The sequence below is a fragment of the Anabrus simplex genome, chromosome 3 (genome assembly GCF_040414725.1).
Source record: "Anabrus simplex isolate iqAnaSimp1 chromosome 3, ASM4041472v1, whole genome shotgun sequence".
Lineage (NCBI taxonomy): Eukaryota > Metazoa > Arthropoda > Insecta > Orthoptera > Tettigoniidae > Anabrus > Anabrus simplex.
This window is the reverse complement of record NC_090267.1, coordinates 70,729,733-70,743,887: the sequence shown is the minus strand read 5'-3', so window position 1 is coordinate 70,743,887 and position 14,155 is coordinate 70,729,733. Positions and strand designations below refer to the sequence as shown.

General features: G+C 47.0%; 14 non-coding genes across 14 annotated transcripts; all 14 read left to right on the top strand.

Annotated features, from left to right (window-relative positions):
- Positions 1-23: 23 nt before the first annotated feature.
- Positions 24-96, top strand: TRNAM-CAU (transfer RNA methionine (anticodon CAU)). Its single transcript has one exon. It is a non-coding gene; the product is annotated as a tRNA-Met (tRNA).
- A 225-nt stretch (positions 97-321) lies between these two features.
- Positions 322-394, top strand: TRNAM-CAU (transfer RNA methionine (anticodon CAU)). The gene has a single exon. It is a non-coding gene; the product is annotated as a tRNA-Met (tRNA).
- A 220-nt stretch (positions 395-614) lies between these two features.
- Positions 615-687, top strand: TRNAM-CAU (transfer RNA methionine (anticodon CAU)). The gene has a single exon. It is a non-coding gene; the product is annotated as a tRNA-Met (tRNA).
- Positions 688-1,919: 1,232 nt separating this feature from the next.
- On the top strand, positions 1,920-1,992 carry TRNAL-CAA (transfer RNA leucine (anticodon CAA)). Its single transcript has one exon. It is a non-coding gene; the product is annotated as a tRNA-Leu (tRNA).
- A 2,148-nt stretch (positions 1,993-4,140) lies between these two features.
- On the top strand, positions 4,141-4,213 carry TRNAM-CAU (transfer RNA methionine (anticodon CAU)). Its single transcript has one exon. It is a non-coding gene; the product is annotated as a tRNA-Met (tRNA).
- A 1,231-nt stretch (positions 4,214-5,444) lies between these two features.
- TRNAM-CAU (transfer RNA methionine (anticodon CAU)) lies at positions 5,445-5,517 on the top strand. The gene has a single exon. It is a non-coding gene; the product is annotated as a tRNA-Met (tRNA).
- Positions 5,518-6,632: 1,115 nt separating this feature from the next.
- Positions 6,633-6,705, top strand: TRNAM-CAU (transfer RNA methionine (anticodon CAU)). Its single transcript has one exon. It is a non-coding gene; the product is annotated as a tRNA-Met (tRNA).
- Positions 6,706-6,930: 225 nt separating this feature from the next.
- Positions 6,931-7,003, top strand: TRNAM-CAU (transfer RNA methionine (anticodon CAU)). Its single transcript has one exon. It is a non-coding gene; the product is annotated as a tRNA-Met (tRNA).
- Positions 7,004-7,079: 76 nt separating this feature from the next.
- TRNAM-CAU (transfer RNA methionine (anticodon CAU)) lies at positions 7,080-7,152 on the top strand. The gene has a single exon. It is a non-coding gene; the product is annotated as a tRNA-Met (tRNA).
- A 673-nt stretch (positions 7,153-7,825) lies between these two features.
- On the top strand, positions 7,826-7,898 carry TRNAM-CAU (transfer RNA methionine (anticodon CAU)). Its single transcript has one exon. It is a non-coding gene; the product is annotated as a tRNA-Met (tRNA).
- A 3,481-nt stretch (positions 7,899-11,379) lies between these two features.
- On the top strand, positions 11,380-11,452 carry TRNAM-CAU (transfer RNA methionine (anticodon CAU)). Its single transcript has one exon. It is a non-coding gene; the product is annotated as a tRNA-Met (tRNA).
- Positions 11,453-11,826: 374 nt separating this feature from the next.
- Positions 11,827-11,899, top strand: TRNAM-CAU (transfer RNA methionine (anticodon CAU)). Its single transcript has one exon. It is a non-coding gene; the product is annotated as a tRNA-Met (tRNA).
- A 1,709-nt stretch (positions 11,900-13,608) lies between these two features.
- On the top strand, positions 13,609-13,681 carry TRNAM-CAU (transfer RNA methionine (anticodon CAU)). Its single transcript has one exon. It is a non-coding gene; the product is annotated as a tRNA-Met (tRNA).
- A 373-nt stretch (positions 13,682-14,054) lies between these two features.
- Positions 14,055-14,127, top strand: TRNAM-CAU (transfer RNA methionine (anticodon CAU)). The gene has a single exon. It is a non-coding gene; the product is annotated as a tRNA-Met (tRNA).
- The last annotated feature ends 28 nt before the right edge of the window (positions 14,128-14,155 follow it).

The window sequence follows — 14,155 nt, the reverse complement described above, 5'->3', positions numbered from 1 at the left end:
ACTTGCATTCTGCACAACGAACAGCCTCGGTAGCGCAGCAGGCAGCGCGTAAGTCTCATAATCTTAAGGTCGTGAGTTCGACCCTCACCCGGGGCATTGGCTTTTAACCTGTATGTCGAAGTATACACAAAGCAACTTCATATTCTTTATCCTCGCCTTGCCACATCGAGCATCCTCCGTAGCGCAGTAGGCAGCGCGTAGGTCTCATAATCTTAAGGTCGTGAGTTCGGTCCTCACTCGGGGCAAAAGATATTATCTTTTATGTCCAATTATACACAGAGCAACTTCTTATTCTTTATCCTTGCCCTTCAACAACGAGCAGCCTCGGTAGCGCAGCAGGCAGCGCGTAAGTCTCATAATCTTAAGGTCGTGAGTTCGATCCTCACCCGGGGCATAGGATTTTATCTTGTATGTCCAGGTATACACAAGGCAACTTCATAATCCTTATCCTTGCCTTCCCCCATCGAGCAGCCTCGGTAGCGCAGCAGGCAGCGCGTCTCTAATCTTAAGGTCGTGAGTTCGATCCTCACCCGGGGCATAGGCTTACATCCTGTATGTCCAAGTATACACAGAGCAACTTCATATTCTTTATCCTTGCCCTTCGGCACCGAGCAGCCTCGGTAGCGCAGTAGGCAGCGCGTAAGTCTCATAATCTTAAGGTGGTGAGTTCGATCCTCACCCGGGGCATAGGCTTTAATCTTGTATGTCCAAGTATACACAAAGCAAATCCATATTCCTTATCCTCGCCCTTCAACACCGAGCCGCCTCGGTAGCGCAGCAGGCAGCGCGTAAGTCCCGTAATCATAAGCTATTAGTTCGATCCTCACCTGCGGCAAAGGCATATTACATGAACATCCAATTTTACGCAAAGCTCCTTGTTATTCTTTATACTTGCAATCTCCAACCCGAGACGCCTCGGTAGCGCAGCACGCAGCGCGTAAGTCTCATAATATTAAGGTCGTGAGTTCGATCCTCACCCGGGGCATGGGCTTTTATCCTGTATGTCCAAGTATACACAAAGCAACTTCATGTTCTTTATGCTTGCCTTCCCCCTTCGAGCAGCCTCGGTACCGAAGCAGGCAGCACGTAAGTCTCATAATCTTAAGGTCGTGAGATCATTCCTCACCCGGGGCATGGGCTTTTATCCTGTATGTCCAAGTGTACACAAAGCAACTTCATATTCTTTATGCTTGCCTTCCCCCTTCGAGCAGCCTCGGTAGCGCAGCAGGTAGCGCGCGAAAGACTCATAATCATACGATCTAAGTTCGATCCTTACCTGCGGCAAAGGCATTTATCGTGAGCATACTATTTTTTACAAAGCTCTTTCTTATTCTTTATACTTGCACTCTGCATCCCGAACAACCTCGGTAGCGCAGCAGGCAGAGCGTAAGTCTCATAATATTAAGGTCGTGAGTTCGATCCTCACCCGGGGCATGGCCTTTATTCTTTATGCTTGCCTTCCGCCATCGAGCAGCCTCGGTAGCGAAGCAGGCAGCGCGTAATTCTCATAATCTTAAGGTCGTGATTTCGATCCTCACCCGGTGCATAGGCTTTTATCCTGTATGTCCAAGTATACACAAAGCAACTTCATATTCTTTTAATCGCCTTGCCACGTCGAGCAGTCTCGGTAGCACAGCAGGCAGCGCGTAAGTGTCATAATATTAAGGTCGTGAGTTCGAATATCACCCGGGGCATAGCCTTTTATCTTGTATGTCCAAGTATACACAAAGCAACTCCATAATCCTTATCCTCGCCCTTCCACGTCGGACAGCCTGGGTAGTTCAGCAGGCAGCGCGTAAGTCTCATAATCATGCAGTCTGAGTTCGATCCTCACCTGCCGCTGAGGCTTTTATAGTGAACATCCAAGTTAACTCAAAGCTCCTTCTTAGTCATTATACTTGCATTCTGCACAACGAACAGCCTCGGTAGCGCAGCAGGCAGCGCGTAAGTCTCAAAATCTTAAGGTCGTGAGTTCGATCCTCATCCGGGGCATAGGCTTTTATCTTGTATGTCCAAGTATACACAAAGCAACTTCATATTCTATATAATTGCCTTCACCCATCGAGCAGCCTCGGTAGCGCAGCAGGCAGCGCGTAAGTATCATAATATTAAGGTCGTGATTTCGAACCTCACCAGGGATATATTCTTTTATCTTGTATGTCTATTATTCACAAAGCTGCTTTATATTCTTTATCCTTGGCCGCCCCATTCTAACAGCCTATGTAGCACAGCAGGCAGCACGTAAGTCTCTTAGTCTTATGGTCGTGGGTTCGATCCTCCCCTGAGGCTTAGTCTTTCAACATGAATGTCCCAGTTTACACAAAGCTCCTTCCTAATCTTTATCCTTACATTCCGCAGAATGAGCAGTCTCGGTCGTGCAGCAGGCAGCGCGTGTCTCATAATTTTAAGGTCGGGAGTTCGATTTTCACCCGGGTCATAGGCTTTATTCTTCTATGTCCACGTTTACACAAAACTCCTTCATATTCTTTGTCCTTACATTGCCCGGTAAGTGCAGACTTGGTAACGCAGAAGGCAGCGCGCGAAAGACTCATAATCATACGGTCTTAGTTCGAACTTCACCTGCCGCAGAGGCTCTTATAGTGAACATCCAAGTTAACGCAAAGCTCCTTCTTAGTCATTATACTTGCATTCTGCTGAACGAACAGCCTCGGGAGCGCAGCAGGCAGCGCGTAAGTCTCATAATCTCAAGGTCGTGAGTTCGATCCTCACCCGGGGCATGGGCTTTTATCCTGAATGTCGAAGTATACACAAAGCAACTTCATATTCTTTATCCTCGCCTTGCCACATCGAGCAGCCTCCGTAGCGCAGTAGGCAGCGCGTAAGTGTCATAATCTTAAGGTCGTCAGTTCGGTCCGCACTCGGGGCAAAAGATTTTATCTTGTATGTCCAATTATACACAGAGCAACTTCATATTCTTTATCCTTGCCCCTCAACAACGAGCAGCCTCGGTAGCGCAGCAGGCAGCGCGTAAGTCTCATAATCCTAAGGTCGTGAGTTCGATCCTCACGTGGGGCATTGGCTTTAATCTTCTATGTCCACGTTTACACAAAGCACCTTTTTATTCTTTGTCCTTACATTGCCCGGTATGTGCAGATTTGGTAACGCAGCAGGCAGCGCGTAAGTCTCATAATCTTCAGGTCGTGAGTTCGATCCCCACCCGGGGCATAGGATTTTATCTTGTATGTCCAAGTATACACAAAGCAACTTCATATTCTATATAATTGCCTTCCCCCATTCTAGCAGCCTATGTAGGCAGCACGCAAGCCTCTTAGTCTAATGGTCGTGGGTTCGATCCTCCCCTGAGGCTTAGTCTTTCAACATGAATGTCCATGTTTACACACAGCTCCTTCCTTACATTCCGCAGAATTAGCAGACTCGGTAGCGCAGCAGGCAGCGCGTAAGTCTCATAATAATAAGTCGTGAGTTCGATTTTCACCCGGCTCATAGTCTTTAATCTTCTATGTCCACGTTTACACAAGACTCCTTCGTATTCTTTGTCCTTACATTGCCCGGTAAGTGCAGACTTGGTAACGCAGCAGGCAGCGCGCGAAAGACTCATAATCATACGGTCTTAGTTCTATCCTTACCTGCGGCAAAGGCATTTATCGTGAACATCCAATTTTTTACAAAGCTCTTTCTGATTCTTTATACTTGCACTCTGCATCTCGAACAGACTCGGTAGCGCAGCAGGCAGCGCGTAAGTATCATAATCTTGAGGTCGTGAGTTCGATCCTCAACCGGGGCAAAGGCTTTAATAGTGAACTTCCAAGTTAAATCAAAGCTCCTTCTAGTCATTATCCTTGCATTCTGCACAACGAACAGCCTCGGTAGCGCAGCAGGCAGCGCGTAATTCTCATAATCATACAGTCTGAGTTCGATCCTCATCTGCCGCGGAGGCTTTTATAGTGAACATCCAAGTTAACTCAAAGCTCCTTCTTAGTCATTATACTTGCATTTTGTACAACGAACAGCCTCGGTAGCGCAGCAGGCAGCGCGTAAGTCTCATAATCTTAAGGTCGAGACTTCGAACCTCACCCGGGGTATAGGCTTTTATCTTGTATGTCCAAGTATACACAAAGCAACTTCATATTCTATATAATTGCCTTCCCCCACCGAGCAGCCTCGGTAGCGCAGCAGGCAGCGCGTAAGTCTCATAATCTTAAGGTCGTGAGTTCGATCCTCACCTGGGGCATAGGCTTTTATCTTGTATGTCCAAGTATGCACAAAGCAACTTCATATTCTATATAATGGCCTTCCCCCATTCTAGCAGCCTATGTAGGCAGCACGTAAGTCTCTTAGTCTTATGGTTGTGGGTTCGATCCTCCCCTGAGGCTTAGTCTTTCAACATGAATGTCCATGTTTACACACACCTCCTTCCTAGTCTTTATCCTTACATTCCGCAGAATTAGCAGTCTCGGTAGCGCAGCAGGCAGCGCGTAAGTCTCATAATAATAAGTTCGTGAGTTCGTTTTTCACCCGGCTCATAGGCTTTGATCTTCTATGTCCACGTTTACACAAAACTCCTTCGTATTCTCTGTCCTTACATTGCCCGGTAAGTGCAGACTTGGTAACGCAGCAGGTAGCGCGCGAAAGACTCGTAATCATACGGTCTTAGTTCGTTATTTACCTGCGGCAAAGGCATTTATCGTGAGCATCCCCTTTTTTTTTACAAAGCTCTTTCTTTTTCTTTATACTTGCACTCTGCATCCCGAACAGCCTCGGTAGCGCAGCAGGCAGCGCGTAAGTCTCATAATATTAAGGTCGTGAGTTCGATCCTCACCCGGGGCATGGACCTTTATTCTTTATGCTTGCCTTCCCCCATCAAGCAGACTCGGTAGCGAAGCAGGTAGTGCGTAAGTCTCATAATTCTAAGGTCGTGATTTCGGTCCTCACCCGGGGCATAGGCTTTTATCCTGTATGTCCAAGTATACACAAAGCAACTTCATATTCTTTTAATCGCCTTGCCACGTCGAGCAGCCTCGGTAGCGCAGCAGGCAGCGCGTAAGTCTCATAATATTAAGGTTGTGAGTTCGAATATCACCCGGGGCATAGCCTTTTATCTTTTATGTCCAAGTATACACAAAGCAACTCCATATTCCTTATCCTCGCCCTTCCACCTCGAACAGCCTGGGTAGTTCAGCAGGCAGCGCGTAAGTCTCATAACCGTACAGTCTGAGTTCGATCCTCACCTGCCGCAGAGGCTTTTATAGTGAACATCCAAGTTAACTCAAAGCTCCTTCTTAGTCATTATACTTGCATTCTGCACAACGAGCAGCCTCGGTAGCGCAGCAGGCAGCGTGTAAGTCTCATAATCTTAAGGTCGTGAGTGCGATCCTCACCCGGGCCATAGGCTTTTATCTTGTATGTCCAAGTATACACAAAGCAAATTCATATTCTATATAATGGCCTTACCCCATTGAGCAGCCTCGGTAGCGCAGCAGGCAGCGCGTAAGTCTCATAATCTTAAGGTCGTGAGTTCGATCCTCACCCGGGGCATAGGCTTTTATCTTGTATGTCCAAGTATACACAAAGCAACTTCATATTCTATATAATGGCCTTCCCCCATTCTAGCAGCCTATGTAGGCAGCACGTAAGTCTCTTAGTCTTATGGTCGTGGCTTCGATCCTCCCCTGAGGCTTAGTCTTTCAACATGAATATCCATGTTTACACACACCTCCTTCCTAGTCTTTATCCTTACATTCCGCAGAATTAGCAGTCTCGGTAGCGCAGCAGGCAGCGCGTAAGTCTCATAATAATAAGTTCGTGAGTTCGTTTTTCACCCGGCTCATAGGCTTTGATCTTCTATGTCCACGTTTACACAAAACTCCTTCGTATTCTCTGTCCTTACATTGCCCGGTAAGTGCAGACTTGGTAACGCAGCAGGTAGCGCGCGAAAGACTCATAATCATACGGTCTTAGTTCGATCCTTACCTGCGGCAAAGGCATTTATCGTGAGCATTATATTTTTTACAAAGCTCTTTCTTATTCTTTATACTTGCACTCTGCATCCCGAACAGCCTCGGTAGCGCAGCAGGCAGCGCGTAAGTCTCATAATATTAAGGTCGTGAGTTCTATCCTCACCCGGGGCAAGGATCTTTATTCTTTATGTCCAAGTATACACAATGCAACTTCATATTCTTTTAATCGCCTTGCCACGTCGAGCAGCCTCGGTAGCGCAGCAGGCAGCGCGTAAGTCTCATAATATTAAGGTCGTGAGTTCGAATATCACCCGGGGCATAGCCTTTTATCTTGTATGTCCAAGTATACACAAAGCAACTCCATATTCCTTATCCTCGCCCTTCCACGTCGAACAGCCTGGGTAGTTCAGCAGGCAGCGCGTAAGTCTCATAATCATACAGTCTGAGTTCGATCCTCACCTGCCGCAGTGGCTTTCATAGTGAACATCCAAGTTAATTCAAAGCTCCTTCTTAGTCATTATACTTGCATTCTGCACAACGAACAGCCTCGGTAGCGCAGCAGGCAGCGCGTAAATTTCATAATCTTAAGGTCGTGAGTTCGATCCTCACCCGGGGCATAGGCTTTTATCTTGTAAGTCCAAGTATACACAAAGCAACTTCATATTCTATATAATTGCCTTACCCCATTGAGCAGCCTCGGTAGCGCAGCAGGCAGCGCGTAAGTCTCATAATCTCAAGGTCGTGAGTTCGATCCTCACCCGGGGCATAGCCTTTTATCTTGTATGTCCAAGTATACACAAAGCAACTCCATAATCCTTATCCTCGCCCTTCCATGTCGAACAGCCTGGGTAGTTCAGCAGGCAGCGCGTAAGTCTCATAATCATACAGTCTGAGTTCGATCCTCACCTGCCGCAGAGGCTTTTATAGTGAACATCCAAGTTAACTCAAAGCTCCGTCTTAGTCATTATACTTGCATTCTGCACAACGAACAGCCTCGGTAGCGCAGCAGGCAGCGCGTAAGTCTCATAATCTTAAGGTCGTGAGTTCGATCCTCACCCGGGGCATAGGCTTTTATCTTGTATGTCCAAGTATACACAAAGCAACTTCATAGTCTATATAATTGCCTTCACCCATCGAGCAGCCTCGGTAGCGCAGCAGGCAGCGCGTAAGTCTCATAATCTTAAGGTCGTGAGTTCGATCCTCACCCGGGGCATAGGCTTTTATCTTCTATTTCCAAGTATACACAAAGCAACTTCATATTCTATATAATAGCCTTCGCCCATCGAGCAGCCTCGGTAGCGCAGCAGGCAGCGCGTAAGTCTCATAGTATTAAGGTCGTGCTTTCGTTCCTCACCAGGGATATATTCTTCTATCTTGTATGTCTATTATTCACAAAGCTGCTTTATATTCTTTATCCTTGGCCTACCCATTCTAGCAGCCTATGTAGCACAGCAGGCAGCACGTAAGTCTCTTAGTCTTATGGTCGTGGGTTCGATCCTCCCCTGAGGCTTAGTCTTTCAACATGAATGTCCCAGTTTACACAAAGCTCCTTCCTAGTCTTTATCATTACATTCAGCGGAATGAGCAGTCTCGGTAGCGCAGCAGGCATCGCGTGTCTCATAATCTTAAGGTCGTGAGTTCGATTTTCACCCGGGTCATAGGCTTTATTCTTCTATGTCCACGTTTACACAAAACTCCTTCATATTCTTTGTCCTTACAATGCCCGGTAAGTGCAGACTTGGTAACGCAGAAGGCAGCGCGCGAAAGACTCATAATCATACGGTCTTAGTTCGAACTTCACCAGCCGCAGAGGCTTTTATAGTGAACATCCAAGTTAACTCAAAGCTCCTTCTTAGTCATTATACTTGCATTCCGCTCAACGAACAGCCTCGATAGCGCAGTAGGCAGCGCGTAAGTCTCATAATCTTAAGGTCGTGAGTTCGACCCTCACCCGGGGCATGGGCTTTTATCCTGAATGTCGAAGTATACACAAAGCAACTTCATATTCTTTATCCTCGCCTTGCCACATCGAGCAGCCTCCGTAGCGCAGTAGGCAGCGCGTAGGTCTCATAATCTTAAGGTCGTGAGTTCGGTCATCACTCGGGGCAAAAGGTTTTATCTTGTATGTCCAATTATACACAGAGCAACTTCATATTCTTTATCCTCGCCCTTCAACACCGAGCAGCCTCGGTAGCGCAGCAGGCAGCGCGTAAGTCTCATAATCATAAGCTATTAGTTGGATCCTCACCTGCGGCAAAGGCATTTTACATGAACATCAAATTTTACGCAAAGCTCCTTGTTATTCTTTATACTTGCAATCTCCACCCCGAGCAGCCTCGGTAGCGCAGCGCGCAGCGCGTAAGTCTCATAATATTAAGGTCGTGAGTTCGATCCTCACCCGGGGCATGGGCTTTTATCCTGTATGTCCAAGTATACACAAAGCAACTTCATATTCTATATAATTGCCTTCCCCCATTCTAGCAGCCTATGTAGGCAGCACGCAAGCCTCTTAGTCTAATGGTCGTGGGTTCGATCCTCCTCTGAGGCTTAGTCTTTCAACATGAATGTCCATGTTTACACACAGCTCCTTCCTTACATTCCGAAGAATTAGCAGTCTCGGTAGCGCAGCAGGCAGCGCGTAAGTCTCATAATAATAAGTCGGGAGTTCGATTTTCACCCGGCTCATAGTCTTTAATCTTCTATGTCCACGTTTACACAAGACTCCTTCGTATTCTTTGTCCTTACATTGCCCGGTAAGTGCAGACTTGGTAACGCAGCAGGCAGCGCGCGAAAGACTCATAATCATACGGTCTTAGTTCTATCCTTACCTGCGGCAAAGGCATTTATCGTGAACATCCAATTTTTTACAAAGCTCTTTCTTATTCTTTATACTTGCACTCTGCATCCCGAACAGCCTCGGTAGCGCAGCAGGCAGCGCGTAAGTCTCATAATCATAAGGTCGTGAGTTCGATCCTCAACCGGTACATAGGCTTTTATCTTGTATGTCCAAGTATACACAAGGCAACTTCATATTCTATATAATTGCCTTCCCCCATTCTAGCAGCCTATGTAGGCAGCACGTAAGTCTCTTAGTCTCATGGTCGTGGGTTCGATCCTCCCCTGAGGCTTAGTCTTTCAACATGAATGTCCATGTTTACACACAGCTCCTTCCTAGTCTTTATCCTTACATTCCGCAGAATTAGCAGTCTCGGTAGCGCAGCAGGCAGCGCGAAAGTCTCATAATCTTAAGGTCGTTAGTTCGATCCTCGCCCGGGGCAAAGGCTTTTATAGTGAACTTCCAAGTTAACTCAAAGCTCCTTCTTAGTCATTATACTTGCATTCTGTACAACGAACAGCCTCGGTAGCGCAGCAGGAAGCGCGTACGTCTCATAATCTTAAGGTCGTGAGTTCGATCCTCACCCGGGGCATAGGCTTTTATCCTGTATGTCCAAGTATACACAAAGCAACTCCATATTCCTTATCCTCGCCCTTCCACGTAGGGTAGCCTGGGTAGTGCAGCAGGCAGCGCGTAATTCTCATAATCATACAGTCTGAGTTCGAACCTCACCTGCCGCGGAGGCTTTTATAGTGAACATCCAAGTTAACTCGAAGCTCTTTCTTAGTCATTATACTTGCCTTTCGCCACCGAGCAGCCTCGGTAGCGCAGCAGGCAGCGTGTAAGTCACATAATCATAAGGTCGTGAGTTCGATCCTCACCCGGGGCATAGGCTTTTATCTTCTATTTCCAAGTATACACAAAGCAACTTCATATTCTATATAATAGCCTTCGCCCATCGAGCAGCCTCGGTAGCGCAGCAGGCAGCGCGTAAGTCTCATAGTATTAAGGTCGTGCTTTCGTTCCTCACCAGGGATATATTCTTCTATATTGTATGTCTATTATTCACAAAGCTGCTTTATATTCTTTATCCTTGGCCTACCCATTCTAGCAGCCTATGTAGCACAGCAGGCAGCACGTAAGTCTCTTAGTCTTATGGTCGTGGGTTCGATCCTCCCCTGAGGCTTAGTCTTTCAACATGAATGTCCCAGTTTACACAAAGCTCCTTCCTAGTCTTTATCATTACATTCCGCGGAATGAGCAGTCTCGGTAGCGCAGCAGGCATCGCGTGTCTCATAATCTTAAGGTCGTGAGTTCGATTTTCACCCGGGTCATAGGCTTTATTCTTCTATGTCCACGTTTACACAAAACTCCTTCATATTCTTTGTCCTTACAATGCCCGGTAAGTGCAGACTTGGTAACGCAGAAGGCAGCGCGCGAAAGACTCATAATCATACGGTCTTAGTTCGAACTTCACCAGCCGCAGAGGCTTTTATTGTGAACATCCAAGTTAACTCAAAGCTCCTTCTTAGTCATTATACTTGCATTCCGCTCAACGAACAGCCTCGATAGCGCAGCAGGCAGCGCGTAAGTCTCATAATCTTAAGGTCGTGAGTTCGACCCTCACCCGGGGCATGGGCTTTTATCCTGAATGTCGAAGTATACACAAAGCAACTTCATATTCTTTATCCTCGCCTTGCCACATCGAGCAGCCTCCGTAGCGCAGTAGGCAGCGCGTAGGTCTCATAATCTTAAGGTCGTGAGTTCGGTCATCACTCGGGGCAAAAGGTTTTATCTTGTATGTCCAATTATACACAGAGCAACTTCATATTCTTTATCCTCGCCCTTCAACACCGAGCAGCCTCGGTAGCGCAGCAGGCAGCGCGTAAGTCCCATAATCATAGGCTATTAGTTGGATCCTCACCTGCGGCAAAGGCATTTTACATGAACATCAAATTTTACGCAAAGCTCCTTGTTATTCTTTATACTTGCAATCTCCACCCCGAGCAGCCTCGGTAGCGCAGCACGCAGCGCGTAAGTCTCATAATATTAAGGTCGTAAGTTCGATCCTCACCCGGGGCATGGGCTTTTATCCTGAATGTCGAAGTATACACAAAGCAACTTCATATTCTTTATCCTCGCCTTGCCACATCGAGCAGCCTCGGTAGCGCAGCAGGCAGCGCGTAAGTCTCATAATCTTAAGGTCATGAGTTCGAATATCACCCGGGGCATAGCCTTTTATCTTGTATGTCCAAGTATACACAAAGCAACTTCATATTCTTTTAATCGCCTTGCCACGTCGAGCAGCCTCGGTAGCGCAGCAGGCAGCGCGTAAGTCTCATAATATTAAGGTCGTGAGTTCGATCCTCACCCGGGGCATAGGCTTTTATCCTGTATGTCCAAGTATACACAAAGCAACTCCATATTCCTTATCCTCGCCCTTCCACGTCGGGTAGCCTGGGTAGCGCAGCAGGCAGCGCGTAATTCTCATAATCATACAGTCTGAGTTCGATCCTCACCTGCCGCGGAGGCTTTTATAGTGAACATCCAAGTTAAATCAAAGCTCCTTCTTAGTCATTATACTTGCATTCTGCACAACGAACAGCCTCGGTAGCGCAGCAGGCAGCGCTTAAGTCTCATATTCTTATGGTCGTGAGTTCGATCCTCACCCGGGGCATAGGCTTTTATCCTGTATGTCCAAGTATACACAAAGCAACTTCATATTCTTTTTCTTTGCCTTGCCACATCGAGCAGCCTCGGTAGCGCAACAGGCAGCGCGTAAGTCTCATAATATTAAGGTCGTGAGTTCGATCCTCACCCGGGGCAAATGCTCTATTCTTGTATGTCCAAGTATACACAAAGCAACTCCATATTCCTTATCCTCGCCCTTCCACGTCGGGCAGCCGGGGTAGCGCAGCAGGCAGCGCGTAATTCTCATAATCATACAGTCTGAGTTTGATCCTCTCCTGCCGCGGAGGCTTTTATAGTGAACATCCAAGTTAAATCAAAGCTCCTTCTTAGTCATTATACTTGCATTGTGCACAACGAACAGCCTCGGTAGCGCAGCAGGCAGCGCTTAAGTCTCATATTCTTATGGTCGTGAGTTCGATCCTCACCCGGGGCATAGGCTTTTATCCTGTATGTCCAAGTATACACAAAGCAACTTCATATTCTTTTTCTTTGCCCTGCCACATCGAGCAGCCTCGGTAGCGCAGCAGGCAGCGCGTAAGTCTCATAATCTTAAGGTCGTGATTTCGATCCTCACCCGGGGCATAGGTTTTTATCCTGTATGACCAACTATACACAAAGCAACTTCATATTCTTTTAATCGCCTTGCCACGTCGAGCAGCCTCGGTAGCGCAGCAGGCAGCGCGTAAGTCTCATAATCTTAAGGTCATGAGTTCGAATATCACCCGGGGCATAGCCTTTTATCTTGTATGTCCAAGTATACACAAAGCAACTTCATATTCTTTTAATCGCCTTGCCACGTCGAGCAGCCTCGGTAGCGCAGCAGGCAGCGCGTAAGTCTCATAATATTAAGGTCGTGAGTTCGATCCTCACCCGGGGCATAGGCTTTTATCTTGTATGTCCAAGTATACACAAAGCAACTTCATATTCAATATAATAGCCTTCACTGATCGAGCAGCCTCGGTAGCGCAGCAGGCAGCGCGTAAGTCTCATAATATTAAGGTCGTGATTTCGATCCTCACCAGGGATATGTTCTTTTATCTTGTATGTCTATTATTCTCAAAGCTGCTTTATATTCTTTATCCTTGGCCTCCCCATTCTAGCAGCCTATGTAGCACAACAGGCAGCACGTAAGTCGCTTAGACTTATGGTCGTGGTTTCGATCCTCCCCTGAGGCTTAGTCTTTCAACGTGAATGTCCCTGTTTACACCAAGCTCCTTCCTAGTTTTTATCCTTACATTCTGCAGAATGAGCAGTCACGGTAGCGCAGCAGGCAGCGCGTAAGTCTCATAATCATAAGGTCGTGAGTTCGATCCTCAACCGGTACATAGGCTTTTATCTTGTATGTCCAAGTATACACAAAGCAACTTCATATTCCTTATCCTCGCCCTTCCACGTAGGGTAGCCTGGGTAGTGCAGCAGGCAGCGCGTAATTCTCATAATCATACAGTCTGAGTTCGAACCTCACCTGCCGCGGAGGCTTTTATAGTGAACATCCAAGTTAACTCAAAGCTCTTTCTTAGTCATTATACTTGCCTTTCGCCACCGAGCAGCCTCGGTAGCGCAGCAGGCAGCGTGTAAGTCACATAATCATAAGGTCGTGAGTTAGATCCTCAGCCGGGGCATAGGCTTTTATCTTGTATGTCCAAGTATACACAAAGCAACTTCATATTCTATATAATTGCCTTCCCCCATTCTAGCAGCCTATGTAGGCAGCACGTAAGTCTCTTAGTCTCATGGTCGTGGGTTCGATCCTCCCCTGAGGCTTAGTCTTTCAACATGAATGTCCATGTTTACACACAGCTCCTTCCTAGTCTTTATCCTTACATTCCGCAGAATTAACTGTCTCGGTAGCGCAGCAGGCAGCGCGTAAGTCTCATAATAATAAGTTCGTGAGTTCGATTTTCACCCGGCTCATAGGCTTTATTCTTCTATGTCCACGTTTACACAAAACTCCTTCGTATTCTTTGTCCTTACATTGCCCGGTAAGTGCAGACTTGTTAACGCAGCAGGAAGCGCGCGAAAGACTCATAATCATACGGTCTTAGTTCGATCCTTACCTGCGGCAAAGGCATTTATCTTGAGCATCCTATTTTTTACAAAGCTCTTTCTTATTCTTTATACTTGCACTCTGCATCCCGAACAGCCTCGGTAGCGCAGCAGGCAGCGCGTAAGTCTCATAATCTTAAGGTCGTGAGTTCGATCCTCACCCGGGGCATGGGCCTTTATCCTGTATGTCCAAGTATACACAAAGCAACTTCACATTCTTTTAATCGCCTTGCCACGTCGAGCAGCCTCGGTAGCGCAGTAGGCAGCGCGTAAGTCTCATAACCTTAAGGTCGTGAGTTCGATCCTCACCCGGGGTAAACGCTTTAATCTTGTATGTCCAAGTATACACAAAGCAACTCCATATTCTTTATCCTCGCCCTTCCACGTCGAACAGCTTCGGTAGTTCAGCAGGCAGCGCGTAAGTCTCATAATCATACAGTCTGAGTTCGATCCTCACCTGCCGCAGAGGCTTTTATAGTGAACATCCAAGTTAACTCAAAGCTCCTTCTTAGTCATTATACTTGCATTCTGCACAACGAACAGCCTCGGTAGCGCAGCAGGCAGCGCGTAAGTCTCATAATCTTAAGGTCGTGAGTTCGATCCTCACCCGGGGCACAGGCTTTTATCTTGTATGTCCAAGTAT